Raw genomic sequence first — 18,279 nt, forward strand, 5'->3', positions numbered from 1 at the left:
GCCCCAACCCTTCTTCTCTTAAAATTTATGATCTCTTTTTATTTAATTTATTTAATTGTTTCATGCATGTGTGTTCACGTGCATGCATGCACACACACACACTCACTCACACACATACACACACACACACACACACACAGAGAGAGAGAGAGAGAGAGAGAGAGAGAGAGAGAGAGAGAGAGAGAGAGAGAATTTCTAAACAAAACACACAACCTGCTCAGTCTCCATAATGACACTTGTATGTATGTTTCCACATCTGACTTTTTGGCCTTGGATTAGCAACTGATGTGCCTTTCTCAGTTGCAGAACATTTCGCTGCTCTCAGCTTGCCTTGGTTCTCTACAGTTCTTTGCCTAGACTTGAAACTTGTGAGTTTTTCCCTCTCCATGTTAGCATGTCTGCCAGTGTTGACTTTGTTGAGGTTATACTTTAGTCAACTATATTGGTGAAACTTCACAGGTGTGACTTTGAAATTTCTAAGAGAGATACTCTCAGAGTAAATTACTTATTATTCTAGACTCTGTCTTTCTATAATGATTTCTGAGCCTGAGATGAAGTAGTTGTATTGTAAATATATAGGTTGGGACTGGACTCCAACATTCTGCATTTGATTGTCTATGGATTTCTGTAGTTGTCTTCATTGATGAAGGGTTGGGGCTACATTTAACTGTGGGTGTAAAGTATTTAGAATGTAGGATTATGTTGGCTTAGTAAAGTGGTAGTGGTAGGTCATTCTCCAAGATCCACGACTTCACTATTCCCAAGTTGGTGACTAGATTTTCATTACCAGGCATGATTTCTTTCTTTTAGGAGGGTCTTAAGTCCAATTAGAGAACTAGTTGTTTTTGCAAAATATGTGTGCCATGCCAATCCTTGTAGTTTGTATGTGCCATAGCTGTGTAAGAAAGTCAGTTACTTTCCTCCTTTGGATGTTTAATTGAAGTTTACTGAACCTAAGTCTGAAATAAAAAGAAAAACTAAGGTTGAGGAGAAGAAAGGGGGGAAACAGGAAAATAGAAAATTGACATTTTGAAAAACTAATTATTATGCATACTCAACCATTTTTGTTCTTCCTTAATCTGCTACATATAACACTTATATTTTCTTTATTTGGGGGCTCTAAATCAACATGTTTCGCTCTTTGCCTTTAATCCTCATTTTCTGACATAGAAGAAACATGTTCACTCATTAGCAAACCCTGCCAGCTGCTACCATTTTCTCCTCCCTGGCTTTGTCCTTCAGCCCCTGCAATCTGGCTTTCCTCCCCAGCAATTTTCTACTCTGAAGACCTAATTATTAAAGCCAAAAATATGTTTAAAACAATGCATCAACACTTATACTATGCCTTATGGTCACATTCCCCTCAGCTATTTACAGTACATGAACATGAATCACCCTTCCTTCTCCCTCCTTAACTGCTCTCTCTCTGCACCGCTCCCATTGGTGATGATAAAGTTCAACTAATGAAAAGGGACTCTCAAATGTTAGGAGACATGTTCAAAATATTCTGACAAAATTTACATTTAAAATGGGAAGTCATATTTATAATGAAGAAAGAGTCAAAAGGAAACTAAATACAGTTGTGATAAAGCACACAAAGAAACACTCCCAACTGAACCCTAACTCAGGCACCAGGTTCCACTAACCTGAATTAGTACAATAACATTCTCCTACTTTTTAAGATATACTTCATTAACCAAGATGAGTATTGTAGAACTTGTGATTTTTTCAACCTGTGTTGAGAATTTATTGATGTTCAAAGATTACAGAGAACAGTGAGTACTGGATACAGATTTTTCAACTTATACATGCCTAACACCAACAATTCCTGGTGAACTTTTCTCTGCAGATGAAGTCAGCGATGTGGTTTCAAAAAAAAGGAGACTGATTTGCAAGTCACCTCATTAAAAGCAAATTCAGAACCACAAAGTTTGTGAAAATGGATCCATTTCACAATTTATTAAAGATAATATTTATTAAAGATGATATTATATAATATAAATATCTTCAGTGCCAATATTTGTTGCTTTATTAAGGAATTCTAATATATTTGAGAATATTGAGTCAACTGTATTTAATGTATTTGTAAATGGAAGAATTACTATGAACAGTTTAAAGCATATGGATGATCTATGTATCGATCTCATAGATTTCCATTCAAAAATGACTCACCAGTCCATAGAACACAACACACTAGAGAATGAAGGTTGATGACATTTATGGCATTATAGCCAAACATAGAGAGTAAAAAAATCTAGTCAGAATGGGGGAATACCACACTGAAGAAGTACCATTTTCCATAAAGCATCATTACTTTCTTTTGCATTAATATCTGTGTCTTCTGTGTCTCACTGGGATACTTCTCTCTAACTATCAAATACAATTGGCATCTATTCTTTATGACTGAGACCCTGCACAGGAGTTCCATCGAAAAGAAGAAATGTCCCTTGTCCAAGTTTACCATACCTCTTTTCCAGTGACTATGAATGATGGAATGTAAGTAGTCAGTCCCTGGCTTTAAGATGAGACAATTCTGAAAAATCATTGTCTGAAAAGGCATGGTCTTTGTTTTAACTATATCATGGTTAAAGTTCTTCCTAGGCATACTCTGCTGCCATCAGCAGCATCCATTAAGAACATTTTTATGTACGAGATCGTGTTCAAGGTTGTTTCCAAGGAAACTCAAGCTTCAAGTTAAGAGAGCAGGTTTAAGTTCCAGGATTATGATAGATATGATGACTTAGCATGGTTCTACACGTGAGACAACTACAAATTGAAACAACAAGTGAGACAACAAGCAAATAATGATCTGTAGAGGCTTACTAGCTGGGAATTCTGGGTCATGCATTATTTCACCCCATAGACTGGAAGGGACAGCCATTATCATGGCACACTTCCTGGAGACATAGACACCTTCTGTTCTAAAAATTAGCATTCTAGTTGTGACTTTGATTCTTTCTAATTATATAACTCCAAGTGACCTCTGTCCTCTGTGATTGCTGATGTTCTAATATAGTATGAATAATAATAACCTAGAGACAGATATTGGGGTTCAACTTAAAGATCAGAAATGCAAAGCAGCCAGCCACCGGCTCTTAATTCTACCTCAGACTGAAAATTGGCAAACCTGCCTCCTTAAATATTCAGATTGAGATTGAAATACCTTGACTTCAAAATTGAAGTCAAAAGGTATGTTACTTTGGAGAAGAGATTTTGTTTTTGTTTCCACAGAAAATGAGAGGCTGTGGATTCATTCTGAGATAAGAAAAATCCAGTTTGATAAGGAAGACCACCTGAAAAATCTCTGGTAGGAACAGATGGCCCAGATGTCCGAGTTCTACATCCAGAACAGATTCAAGACTGCTGCCAGAGATGATCAAGACTCACAGGATACTCCAGTCAGGACTTGATTATAATTCTAAATTTTCTTTAGGTCCCCATAAGATTATCAGCGCCCCCAACCAGCCATAAGTAGCCTGGAATGCTACGCCCCATCATCTTTTTGGAGGCATCAAAGATTGCTGTTAGGGTGCTCATGGTTCACTGCAGAAAACACATACACATACATGCATACACACACACACACACATACATATATTACATTTTTTACTTTAAAAAAGCTGTAAAATAGTCAATATAAAACCAAAGGATGATGAGATTAGTGGTGATACAATAGTCCTTGAGTTTTTGTTTCTTCTGTCTCATATCAGACTACTTTTCTGAGAGATTTTGGATTTTATTTTAACAAGTATGCCTGAGTTTAGAGAGAGCCATACTCCAAATCCAAAGGTAGCTTTAAATTTTAACTGGACTGGGACTATAAAAACTTCATTTGCATTATATGTCTGTACAGAACAGTAGAAACAAACATTTGGAAAGATTTATAAAATTTTATCCTGCTGGAAATGTTCTTGAGACTTTTTTTTATGCATGACTTGTCCTTTTCTTCAAGTTTCTCATTTGTCCAGTGGTCATCAGACTCCTTAACTGGATACCTTTATTCTCCTGAAAAGACAGAAATAAAAGCCTTCTCCAACCTTAATTCTGGGAAAATTCTCTTTTGGTAAGTTATTTCTGATGAAATGAAAAGCTTTTATTTTTTGGTTTTATGACTTAGTTTAGATTAAACAGCCATGCTGCTTGATGCACTATCATTTCTTCTAACTGAGAGATGTCTCTTGTCAAATTAAATCATTATTAATTTTGATGGAATTTATAGCTTTCCTTCTCCTGTGGGAACAAAAGGAAAACCCCTTCCCCAAAATAACACGTTTTGCTTCCCATTCTTAGGTAAGTACATCTTTAAAATTTATCTATTGATTTAATACCGTAGTTTTTTTTTAAACTATCCAATGTCTCTCAGCATCTGTTATTTCTTTCTCATTAACATTTAGAAAATTCAAAGTTGTGCAATATATTTCTGAAGGCATTTATCATCCCTTTCTTTTTATTTAACATATCCTTTGGAGTTTGATTTGATCTTTCTATAACCTCCTGTCTTGAAAAATTGTTTAGTATATCTGTAATGTTTTTTAAAGGCCTAATTATTCTTTTGCATTGAGAACTAGCATTTTCAAAAGCCAAAGTTTCAATTATTATTTGTCTGACTTCTGAATTTACTATTATTCTATTAACTGCATAAGCCAATCTTACAAGTAATCCATATAGGCTTCCTTTTTGCCATCTATAACTTTAGTAAATGACTCAATTTTCTCTTATTTCTTCAGTTCTGTACCAAGTATTCAAAGCGGCTGCATGGCATAGATACCGGTGTGATCATCCTATATAGATTGCTTTTCTATAGTAGCATAGTTTTCTTCTCCAAGAATTTGAATTTGGGAGATTTTCCTACCTCTAGCTTTACTCCATTGTTCAATAATCTTAGCCTCTTTTCTGAACCAGGTACTCTTTGTAATTGTCAATCAGGTAAAATACCTTTAACCAATTCTATTCAGACCATGAGTTTAACATTTGCTTCACAAAAGATGAATGCATGCCATATGAGACTATTGCTTTCTTAAATCTCCTTAAATCTAATATTGGCACAGAAGTTTATTCAGCTCTTATGCTGTCATTTTCAAATTCCTGTATGATTACTGGATATATTAAAGTTAGTTGTTTGAAAACCTTAGACTGCTCCTCTCTGTTCTTATAATGAAACACAATTGAAATGGATTATCTATTAAATTCCTCTGCATGGATTTGAATATTTTTTATCTGTTTTATTAGGTTTTAGCACTCTGATTAACCAGCATTTTTTAGTCATAAAGCAAAAATGATAAAACTGATAATGCTTAAAATTGACATTGCCTAAATCCCATCTCAGTTAATTTTCCTCTCATTTATTCTTTTCATTTTCAAACTGTGCAGTGTGTTATCACAAATGTTTCCCATTTTTAAGCAGGAAAAAATCTCTCTTTTAACTAATCCCTCTTTATAAGAATTCCTAATGTGTTATCAAATCTGATGATGATGTTATTGAAGATATGAGACTGGATTTCGAGGCAGTTTGCCTAGTTTGGGAGCATCTTTAGAAGGGAATTCAGCCAGAGCCCTCCAGGAGAGGAAAAAGAAAAACGTATCCAGTAGGACAGTGACTCTAACCATGTGTAACTCTGGCCTATACTAGTGGTTGTAAAGCCACAGGCAAATTTGTGGCTTTGAATTTGTACCCTAATGTAGCATGAAAAACTAAAAACTCAGAAACAGATATTGGGAAATAACCTGAAAATTATAAAGGCAAAACAATCAGACACTGATTATTACCTCTTACTCAGACCAAAAATGGGTATCCTGACTCCAGAAATCCTCAGATTGAAACTGAGAATGAGACCTGTCTTCTCTTGCTTTACATTTCTTTCTAGTGCTGGGACTAAAGTCATGCACCACCACCACTATGTGGCCTTTATGACTAACTAGTGGTGGCTGCTGGGATTAAAGGTGTGTGCAACCACTGCCTGGCCTGTACAACTGACTAGTATGACTGCTTTGCACTGATCTTCAGGCAAGCTTTATTTACTAAAACACAAATAATATACCACTATATTCTACCTTCCTCAAATGAGAATTCTGTAAGTGACCTGGTGTAGGAAGTCACTTTATTAAGTTATTTGGTTATATAGGCCCCATAGCCACCAAAGAATGAACAACCCCAAACAAGGACTAGAGCAGATATCATCCTATTCCACTAACACAGTGAATTCGTGGTAGGCAATGCCAACAAGTCACCCAATAGCAACACCAGTATGGAAGCTGAAGAAGTTAAATCTGTCACTAAAACGAAAAGATAGAGACCTATCACAGAAATATTGGTAAAGTGCCACAGTAACAGTCATAAATCTTATTATTCTTTTTCATTTTGAGATTTTTACACCTTTTCCTCTCCCCTTTTCTCCATCCACATTGTCCCATAAATATTTCTTGCTCTCTTGCAGAGTCTTCCTATTTTTCATTAACTGTTGTTATATACATATATGCATATGTGTACAATCTAAATATATAAGCCCTGATTAGTCTGTTTAGGGTAACTTGTATGGGTATGTTTTTAGGGCTGACCATTTGATATTAGATAACTCATTGGTATGCTCTTCCCTGAGGAAGACTATTTCTTTGGTCTGAAGCATTCCTTAGTTAAGCTGTTTTAAATAATATATTCTTTTAAATTTTATGAAGACCACTTCCCAAAATTCTCTAATAATGGTGCAAAGTAGGTTACAGTTTTGCCGAGAGGTCAAGAAATGACAGAATGCCTGGAGGCATGCAACAATGACATGATATAATCAATAATGATAGTGTAGAAGAAAATACAGATCCTAAAATCATGACAAGTAGCTTTGAAAGATAGCACAAATTAGGAAAGAATTCTGGCTTTTGTCTTGCCCTAATATTAAATAAATACTCAATTTATTAAAAAAAATTCATCATAGAAGGCAAATGAAAATTTCTACTCTCAGTAACAGTCAAAATGAAATATTTAAGGAGAAAATATGAAAACTCCTAAATAAAATCATTTGTATAAATTAGGGATTAAAGATTCGAGAATTACCTTCTAGTTAATTTTCTGTATTTTTATTCTGTACCAAAAAGAGGCTCACTAATCACCATAACCATGAGGAAAAACCATGATAATGTAGAAAGTGCTGTCTTTTTCTTATAGAGATATTCTGTTTTGGGGGGTAGTCATTAGTGTAGGATCTTACTTACATTATTTTGCAGAGAATCTGACCAGGAGATTCAACTTCCTTGTCTTCTGTACTGGTGCTGCTATTGGGTGTTCTGTCAACAGGGCATCCCATGGCTTCATTATCCTTAAGCAGCAGGATAGATCCTGTTCTATTATATTGTTGTTCATATCTTAAACAGGGCCTATATAATCAAATAACTTCATTTTAACACCATTTAATAACAATCAACCCCGTCTTAATGACATTAAAAACCTTGGGATAAGCTACGAATCAACTCAGTTTCTTCCTTCCTCCCACTTGGTTGCCCTCTAAATAACTACATTCGTTTATCATTGAATTAAGAACCATAATATAATACAAATATTTTAAAGGTATGAAGTAAAAGTTAACCTAGTCTACAGGTTTGTAGACTTTTGGTGTTTGCCTGCCTGTTAAGCAGGACTATGTGGCCCTGGATTTATACTAGGCAAAATGTTAAGAAAATAAGTATATACATATATATTTCCATGCATATAAATGTACCTATACACACGTGCATATCATTAAATAATTAATTAGTATCATCTCTTTCTTTCTCTTGTATACATTTATTCCTTCTCTGTCATCATCAATGGATATTCTTTTTCCTTTAACTTATTAATAGCATTGTCTTGCAATTTCAGCATGCTCATATAGTCATATTGAATAGAGCCTACACCCTCATAGTTCATTAGGACCACCCATTTCTAAGATATAATTACATTAGTGGGTGCTTTTTCATAAAGCTGACTTGTTCATTTACATATTAATTTGCTGTGATCTATTTTCAAAACTCAACACGTTTCTAAGTTATGGGAAAAACGTGTTTGCTTTCATCCTCTTCACAATGTTATTGAAAAGTCAGACCTCATAGCTTTACTCTTTCTGTGATGTTTTCATACAGTACATTGTAGACTTATTGAGTCAGCTTATTCAATGTTTTAAAAAGGTCATCTCCCCCCTCTCTGTTTCCCATCTTTTCTTCTCCCACTACTTTCACCTCTAAAAAACTAATTCATTTCATCCATATCCTTCTAGAGGTTCTTTATGAATCAATAAGCAAAGATGAGTCCATAGTTCTTAACTATAATTACATAATTGACGGATGATTGCACACATTATTTTGCAATTGTCTTTTCAAATATATCAAGATTCTTAGTAAAGCTTTCTACATCACTACATAGAAATCTATTCATTGTTTTGTTCACTGAATACATACCCTTTGAGTTAATGTTCCATAATTTTTTCAATTAGTTCTTTGATAATATTAATCAATATTTTTCTGCTCTTTTGTTTAACAACAACAAAAAGTGAACAATTTGAAGATAGGTCATTTAATACATATAAAAATCACAAAGAACTTACTAAACCTAAACACATATGCTATTTATTTTAGTAGATTTTCTCTCCACCCTGCATATTGTACCATTTTATACTCCCACCGGTAATTTATAAATGCTTCCTTTGTCAGATTATGCTAGCTAGTTAAGATTTTTTCTGATTTGTTAAATAAAAGTTGTGAACTATTAGAATTTAAAATAGTAGGAATAGAGCTAAATTTAGTAATTTAACAAATATTTATTAACTACTTACGTATTCAGGTGTACACAAAATTTGACATATCAAATATGGATCATATATTTCATTATTAATATCATGGGGACTAATATAAAGGAAAATCATAAAGTATAGTGGGGTGCAAGGTAAAAGAGAGCTAGGTACAGATCTCTGGTCAGGATGATGTTTTGGGAAGACATGCAGCTGAAGAAACTGACCAAACAGATTTTTGAGGGAAGTGGGTTTCAGGCAGAATGGTGAGCCAGAGCTAAAATCTCAACATCTGACATTTATTATTTGATTTATATTCTTATGTTTGAGTGTTTTACACACATGTCTGTCTGTACACCATAGGGTGTTTTGAGGCCAGAAGAGAGAGTCATATCTCCTGGCATTAGAATTACAGAGTTATTAGCTGCTTGTGGGTGTTGGGAACTGATCTCAGGTCCTATGGAAAAGCAGACAATTATTCTTGTATTTGTCTTTTCAGTGAAATAGCAAAGAATTCAGTGAAACTGGAGCTAACCAACTGGATTAAGAACAGTCCAACCTATTAGTTAATGAGTAGTAAGAGAATTTGAAAGTAAAAGGACATTGTCTTCTCTTGTTTGATAAATGGCAAGTCACTGGATGACTGGACCAAAGAAAGGAATAAGCCAGTATACCTTTACATAAATTGTTCCAGTTTTTATTGTGATTAGGTCAAGCAAGAATGGAAGCAAAGGAAGTAGACAGAGATCACATGCAAACATTAGTCAAAGGTAGAAGCAGCAACTTCAATAAGAGTATTAAGTGGGTTGTAATATATGTATAAGTATATATATATGTGTGTGTATATGACATGTGATATATATGTGATATATCCATATGATATATGGTATGTAAGTACACACACACATATATATGCATAAATATATATAAATGCTGTTGTGTCTGATCCTATGAGTTCTGCACATTCCTTTTATAGTCATTTATTTTCATGACATTTTATCATCTCAAGTTATAATTCCCTAATAACTAATGGGACTAATCCTTGCTCTAGCATTCACTATCTTGTTATTTTTCTTTTTCCGTCTTGAACATTAGAGTCATCCTGATTAATTACAATAGTTATTACAATTATTACAATAATTACAATTGCAAACAGAAAAAAAGAGCAAACAGAAAGTGTGTTTTATAGAGGTCTATAAAATAACTTAAAATAGACATCTGTATTTTTAACACTTTTTGTAGAATATCATTTGGATTTCTGCTTTTTAAATTCTTTGTTCTTTTATTTCATGGGTTTTTAAAATAAATATTTATTCAAATTGGTTCTGTGTTTTTCTTATCAAGTTTTATAGAATGGAACATATTTTAGCTTGCATTGTAATAGTCTTTGTAACTTATATGCAAAGAAAATATTTATGTACTTTTTCCTAAGCAATTTGGACAATGTCATAGGCTGGGGTGTCAATGTAATAGTGGAAGTAGGGCTCTAGAAGAATCATTTTTACTGAAATAGTGCATACTCAGGCAAATACAGTACAAAAGTTTGCAGAATATTGTTTTTTGTTCAGAATTAATAGACTTTATGGAGTGTTTGCAATGTTGCACATCATTTGTTTGCACTTATTCCATGATAGGAAGAATATGCAATGACAGGATGGTGAGGGGTGGAGAAAGGTAAAGAAAAACATAGTTAAGTAAATACGTCAGTTGTAGTGCTCACCTCTGCACGTGGAGGAACCCTGGAAGTCCACAGAGTTCACAAGACTGGCATTCAGAGCTAATATTGCCTCTGAGCTTTCCCTATGATGAAATAGAAAACCAGAAAGGTCATTCACTCTCCAGGAGCAGAAAACAAACAGGCCTGTTAACTTCCTGCATTATCTCTCTTTTCACACAGCTCAATCTGCTTGATGCAGAACACAGGAATACAGAAAGAAATGAGGACAAGGAGCACTGTGGTACGTTCTTCTTTAAGACTCTAAAGGTCAAGCAGTGACAGGAAGCATTTTAGCATCTTTGAGAATGATTGTCTAAAAACCACATAAAGAGAAAGCTCTTTAGCCTCAGTCATTAGGAAAGGATTCAGCACACATTCCTTGGGTAACAGATGTCTTTCCCCAGCCCTCCTTTCTCCTTCCTTCATCACCTGCTGTCATCTTCCTTCATCGCTTGCTATCATCCTCTGTCATTCCGTTTTATATTTTCCATACTCTGCTTTCCCACAATATTTACTATATTTAAATACAATTATGCTATACAATATAATTGCACACTATACAATATAATAATCTTAAAGGAATGATTATGGGATCACACTGAAAATAAGGATGGGTCCCTTTTAATATCCATATACTTGTTTTATTCCACAACAGTTATTAGGATAACATTATACTGAACATATCTCTTTAAAAATGCCCAGCATGTTGCTTCTAGACCTCAGTGTTTTAATTGGCAACTTTCTCCCTCTGGAGCTTCAAACAAAGATGCTAATCTTATTTTCCAGACATGTTAGCACTGTTTGGCATTTTCCTAATAAAGCCACAATGCTCTTAACCTTTCTTCTCGGCTTTCCAGTTAGCTCTCCAAACCATTCTGCCATAATTGTTCTTCCATGGAAACAGCACTTCCTACCCTTTGAATTTAACTGTGCAATTCTCTGAAAGTGGCAATGCCCTTGTGATGGATCTCAGACTTTCATGCAGTCAGATTTTTCTTATTTAACTTTATGTTCAGCCTTTGAGAGACTGCAGTAGGGTTTTCATCTCTAATTCTCAGAGAGTAATTTGAAATAAAAAGGATAGAAATGCAGTCTATGAGGGAATAGTTTTTAATCTCTGTATCAAGTCTTAGCTAGAAATGAGATCAGTGAGTGGTTGGTAGGGTGGAATGCTGTCTCAAATAAGCTTGCCAACATACAATTGTTCTGTCACTGTTGTTTCATGAATTTGTTTTTAACTTAATCAACATGAAAAATAAATATATCAGCAATTAAAATACCTGCATGTGATTGTGTCCCTTACAAATTAATTTTTTTCCATATTAACTACCCATCTTTTATGACTTTAGAAAGTCAACAATAATAATCCTTCAAAAAATAAGAAAATAATTATTTTATTGTGGTGCCATTAACCTTGATCCTGTCATTTGGCATTTAAAGATAAAATACAGGATAGTGGGAACCTTAATTTGTGTGCAGTCTGTGTGTGTGTTTACATGTGCATGCATGTTTAAAAGATGGGTAGTTTATGGCTTAATAAAATTGTCCTTTATTAATATTATTTTAAGAATGACAATAATATTAATAATATTTTAATAAAATATTGTACTTTGTTAAGCTATAAAATACAATAAAGTCACATCTCTCACAGGAACATAGATGTCAACACAAATGTTTCATGTTTTCTATTGTAATCACAATCTAGACTTTACAAGAAGTGAGTATGAAGGTGAAGTGGGAACTGTTTGCAAAGAGGAGGGGCAGGAGGAGTAGAGAGATAGAAGAGTGTGAAGATTATAAATCAAAGCGCATGACAAACAAATATGAATGAAATGCATCATTTCACAATGAATGCATGCTCAAATAATGTTTTGGAGAATAAACCACTAAATTATATATTTCTTTTAATAAGGTAATATAAAAATGTTATTAAATAAACAATGAGTTATCACTGAACTCTTAAGCCACTAACTAACCAAGTAGAAATTTGAATATTATTTATATTAAGTAGTAATTTGCACACTGTTACAAAGAAAAATGCTCATACTTTAATGAATTTGAAGGACTGTATATGGCATGCAGAAATGAAGAGAAGTAAGCATACTTCGGGGCTGAGGAGATGCTGAGTGAGTAGAGGCTGGAGCAGGAAGGCTGGATAAAGTAAGTGCAAGCATAGATCTCAAAGAAGAGAGAACTGACCCTTGATAGCTGCCCTTTGACCTTCACACATACACAGCATGACAACACACACACACACACACAACTATCTCTGTCTCTGTTCCCCTTTAAAAAAAGCATATTCAATATATGTAATTACTTGTAATGTAATGTATGTTGTACAAAGGATATACAACTTTATAATTAATTTGGGCATTCAAAATGCACAAGGTAATGCATATATATAATTTCCTTCTACTGTGAACAATAACTTTAAATAGCTTAAAGAAAATTTATCTCAGATGTTATACTTTGTAAAATATTTTTGGTAGAATCCAGGCACAAATGGTGAAGAAAAATTATGCTTCTTAGTATAGCTAAAATTTAATAAACTTAAAAGAAATAACTGAGGAACAGTAACTGGAGAATAAATTGAAATTCAGAGAAGAAAATTGAAATATCTGAAGACATCAGTCATCCTGGAAACCAGAAGGAAACATATTGAAGTTACCAAGAAATGGTTGTAATCTCTGCCAGGTGTATTTGAAAATGAGGCACTAAGTAAAACTGTTACAGATTATCTCTGCCTTGTCCCGAGCTTGGGTGAATACAGTTTTCCTGCAAAAGAACTGCTAGTACTTACACTGAAAATATAAAAGAGCTCATTTGTTCTGAGTACTTCAAGCCAGAACCCTTAATCAACAATTGAACCAAGGAAGCCAGTGTCCTGAATAATTACTTGAATGTATTCTTTTCCATAAGATAAACAAAATTGTCTCCAAGGAGACAGTGCATGGTTAGCAGAGTAAAATAGCAAGTGATTCATAAAATATCGAATGCTCTTAGAAGGTGCTGTGTATCACTGAAACTGTGGAAATGTTGAATTATTCTATAATCTTTTTGGAGTTGAGAAAGGGGAAAGATTGTTATTAAGGTAACTTACTGTAGCAGCAGAGGTTAACAGCACGTGAGAACAGACTAGATAGATGTGTCAGTTCTTGACAACAAAACTTACCCATGTTTGGTATGATATTAACATCTCCTCCAGACTTTCATTTCTTGAAAGATAGATCTCCAATTAAAATGGCAGAGCAGCCAAGGGAATATGGGGTGACATAATAAGGACTTGACTTTCAGGACTGGCTAAGGTATTGTCATAGGAGTTCAGTCAATCTCCTTGGGATTAGTTGGTTATAGAAAGAAGGAGGCTTCAAGGAGATGGTCCAGTTGGCAACATGCTTGCTTTGCAAGCATGAGAAAGAAAGTTTAGAGCCCAGAACCCACATAAATGTTGGACACGCATGGCATTTCCCTTGTAATCCAGCACTGAGAAGGCAGAGAGAGGAGATCCCCAGAACAATATGGCATGATAGATTAGCTAAACCAACATTCTTGATTCAACTGTGAGACTCTATCTCAAGGCATGACGTGGGGAATGATTGGAGACTACCAACGGCAACCTCTCGCTTCTGTAGTCACAAGTATGTATGTTTATATTCATCCACATGCATGTGCTCCTCCACACTACAGGCATTCATGCATACAAGCACACCCTCACACACAGGCAAGCAATGTAAAAGTGATATATTTATTTTTAAATCAACAGAAATATGATAGTTTAATAATTATGCCTGAGTATGCAGAAGTAGTGAAGACTATTTTTTTTAAAAAAGTGAAAGGGGAAAATTAAAAAGAGAACACATTGTAATCAGATGTTTAATCTCAACATTAAGCCTAACTTTCTTGCAGAGAACCAATGAAAATCACCTTTCAAACTCAGCAGTTGGCTGTCCTTAAGAAAGAGGTGATTGGTTTTCTACTTTAAAAGATTTAGGTAAAGTCTTATTTAATGGCAGAATCTGAGATTAGTTGACCTCCCACCCTCCAATTCCAATCCTGGTGTGTGTGATTAGAAATCACAGCCTTTAATATGCAATTTGCAATTTCTATTGTTGAAGCCATGCTGATCCAGCTGGAAAGTGATAGGTCTTTGAACTGTGGCAGAGCAGGATGGAGCAAGGCTTTAAGGATTCTGTAGAATCTTCAGAATGACTCTCTACCCTTTCTAGGTCCTTATCGAGCCAACTAAGCTAACTAAAAATAATGTATACACAAATAGGTAAATATATGCACAACAATTCAAAAAATAATTTCCATTATGTGCTCCAAAATATATATCATAAAATCAATGACTTTATATGGTAGTGTGTTCATTTTTACCTTTTTTTATAACCTATAAAGACATTAGAAATTTGTTACTCTCATGGTAGCAATAAACACCCATTTTTAACATATCCCCCCAAAAAAGAAACACAAATTGTAAACATATGACATGTAACTTGAACTCACACATTTTTTTTCATTTTAAATACCAGTATTTAAAACAAAAGAATCATTGTATTATCTATCTATCTGTCTGTCTGTCTGTCTGTCTGTCTATCTATGATCTGTCTATTTATTTATTTGCAAACGTCTGAATGTCTTTGATTAACAAAGCCCACTGGTTTTATTAGCCAATATCAATGCTACTTTTCTTAGGAGACAGTGTGTAACATGAGGGCCGGCTTGTTGGCGTATCTGTTCCCGCCCGGTACCCCACAACCAGCAACTCCCAAGGAAAATCACACACAAGACTCCATAAGATTATAAACTGATTGGCTCATTAGGTCAGGCTACTTATTGGTTCTTATAACTTATGTTACCCCATTATCCTTATCTATCTTAGCCACTCGGCTCAGTACCTTTTTCAGCTGGGCAGGTTACATGCTGTCTCTCTGGTGGTCCGCACAGGAATGGTGAGGAACTTCTCTGCTTCCCAGAATTCTCCTGTTCTCATTGCATCACTTCTACTTCCTGTCTGGTTTTCCCGCCTATACTGCCTGCCTGGCCAATCAGCATTTTATTAAAATATGATTGACAGAATACAGACAATTCTCCCACATCATTTCCCTCTTTTTTTTTTAAACAAAGAAAAATACCCATAGTCCATTTGTTGGGAATGTGGGCGTAGTATTTTAGGCTACTTCCTGCTGGTTGGGGGCGCTGATGATCTTATGGGGACCTAAAGAAAATTTAAAGTTATAATCAAGTCCTGACTGGAGTATCCTGTGAGTCTTGATCATCTCAGGCAGCAGTCTTGAATCTGTTCTGGATGTAGAACTCTGTCATCTGGGCCATCTCTTCCTACCGGAGATTGCTCCGGAGGTCTCCCTTGGCCAAAGATGATTTTTCTTAACTCTGAATAAATCCAGAGCCTCTCATTTTCTGTGGAAACAAAAGCAAAATCTCTTCTCCAAAGTAACATACCTTTTGACTTCAATTTTGAAGCCAAGGTATTTTCAAAATACCTATCTTGGGTTAGTTCAGCAGCATTTATAAACAAAAGTCCTTTAGCAGCTGTTGTTTCTGCCTCAGCATTCAAACAATTCAAAGAGAGCATAATAACATACAGTATGAAGATTCTCTGTGCATTTTCCATCTTTATGTGGCTTTATTTTAACCTCTATTTCTTTTATTTTTACTTTTACTTTTTGAGACAGGATCTTTGTATATCTTTGTCCTGGAATAACACTGTAGACCAGGCTGTCCTTGAACTCACAGAGATCCACTTGTCTCTGCCTCCCAAGTGCTGGGCTCAAAGGTGTATGCTACCACACCTTGAACTCATAGAGATCTGTCTGTCTCTGCCTCCTAGGCACTGGATTAAAGGTGTGTACTACCACACCTTGAGGTCACAGAGGTCAGTCTACCTCTGCCTCCCTTGTGTTGGGATTAAAGGTGTATACCACCACACCCAACTACTCTCTTTCTTCCTTTCTTACCCTAAGAACTTTAACCTTTAGCCTACATATATTTTTAACTCATAGTAAACCATTTAGAGGTTTTCCTTCCTCTTTGACTCTCTTTTTACTGTATATCTCTTTTTCTGACCACATGAGTCTAAAACCGTGGCTTTGACGGCTAGATCCAGTCCATTTCTTAGCTTTCCAGACTCATGGTAGAGGTACCACTGGAGCCTTTTACTGCCACAACTCTATGGCATTTCAAGGTCCGTGCCAGCAAGCAAGCTGGAGCATTCTGCTCACAGACCACACTCAGTCAGACTGCCTGCCTGAAAGAGTCAGAGATTGCCCTGGCAGGACAGCCCAGAAAGCCGGCATTTTAAAACAGCGCAGCTTTTTTCCTGCTACGGCTGAAAACCAAAAAGCATGCATTCAGCTTTTCATCAACACCGTTTAAGTGCTTCGTGGCAGGACCTCTTAAAAGAGCTGCAAGGTTTTGCAGCTAAAGCTGAGTCAGGAAGCCTCTCTTAGATGAGAGCATTTGCTTGCCTCTAGCAAGCAGAGCAGACCCGAGAAATTGCTGCCACCAAGAAACCATGCATAATGCTGTTATTTTGTTCTAGAATTACTTCCCAAGCTGTCTCAGGCTTTATGTGGATACAGTTGTCCACACGTTGGCGCCATTTGTAACATGAGGGCCGGCTTGTTGTGATTTTCTTTGTTGCTTGCCAGCTGTTGGGGTACTGGGAGGGACAGAAACCCCAACAAGCCAGCCCTCATACTACAACAGTGAAAATGTTGTGCCTAATAGTGTGAATTTTTGTTTCTTATAAAATTCATAGGTCAAATGCTTAATGTGAGAAGTCAGTGACATTTGCTTAACTACAATCTAAGTACTTGTTTGCTCTAACATTATCTAAGATGCTTTATGGTAGGTTTATCATCCCAAATCTGTAACTCTTTTATGATTTCTTGTGGCTGTGTTTTGATAATTCTCCTGTTTTAACTGGTATGAAGTTGCACATTCTAAGAATATGCCCCACCTGAGTTATATTCCCATTAAAGTGACTGCATTTCCAAGAAATCAGATGTTTTCAATGTATTTCATGATCCAGTTTTGTTATTCTTTAGCCAGTATGTAATTACTTTTGATTCAGTATGTTATAATCATTTAATTTTTATCTACTATTGAGATTATTTTATGATGGAAGAAGAAAGGAGGGTTACTAAAACTAGGATTATGACAAATCCATATGGAAAATCACTAATTTGTAAGTCAATCAAATAGAAGTTTTAAAAAGGGAAGTTTTGAGGATTACCCTGCTTGTCTGAACACTGCTTCTGAAAGCTAAGGGATAACAAACAAAGAAACAGAAGTACTAAGTACAAAATGTAATTTTTATCATTGTGCAAAGAGGCTTCAGAACTACCCAGTGGGGAAAAAAAACAAAATGAAACAAACAAACAAAGCAAAACAAAATAGCAAGAACAAAAATTCAGTCAATCAGCCAAATAAAAACAACCATAAAGAAGAAACAAACAAAACACAGACTCTTGCTATTCTTCTGGTAGGCAGAAAAGTCACCAATGGTCCATTATGACTGTGAATTCTATAAACTTCAATATTAACCTTCCAGGAAAGATGCCACAGGTAGAACAGTGGCATGGCTGCTATGGCAGCTAATTGTTCTGTGATTTTACTTGAAATCCACTCCACAGGAAGAAATGGTTTGTAAATTTTGTCAGAAAATCATGACTGAAGAGGTAGGTTTTAGGCCTCAAAGTGTGAGATTACTACTATGATTTTGCTAAATAGTTGTGATGCCATACTGCTTTCTAAACATAGATGTTTATAGTCATAGACAATACTACT

This window comes from Myodes glareolus, chromosome 6 (assembly GCF_982192425.1).
Source record: "Myodes glareolus chromosome 6, mMyoGla1.1, whole genome shotgun sequence".
In the NCBI taxonomy this organism is placed as follows: Eukaryota; Metazoa; Chordata; class Mammalia; order Rodentia; family Cricetidae; genus Myodes; species Myodes glareolus.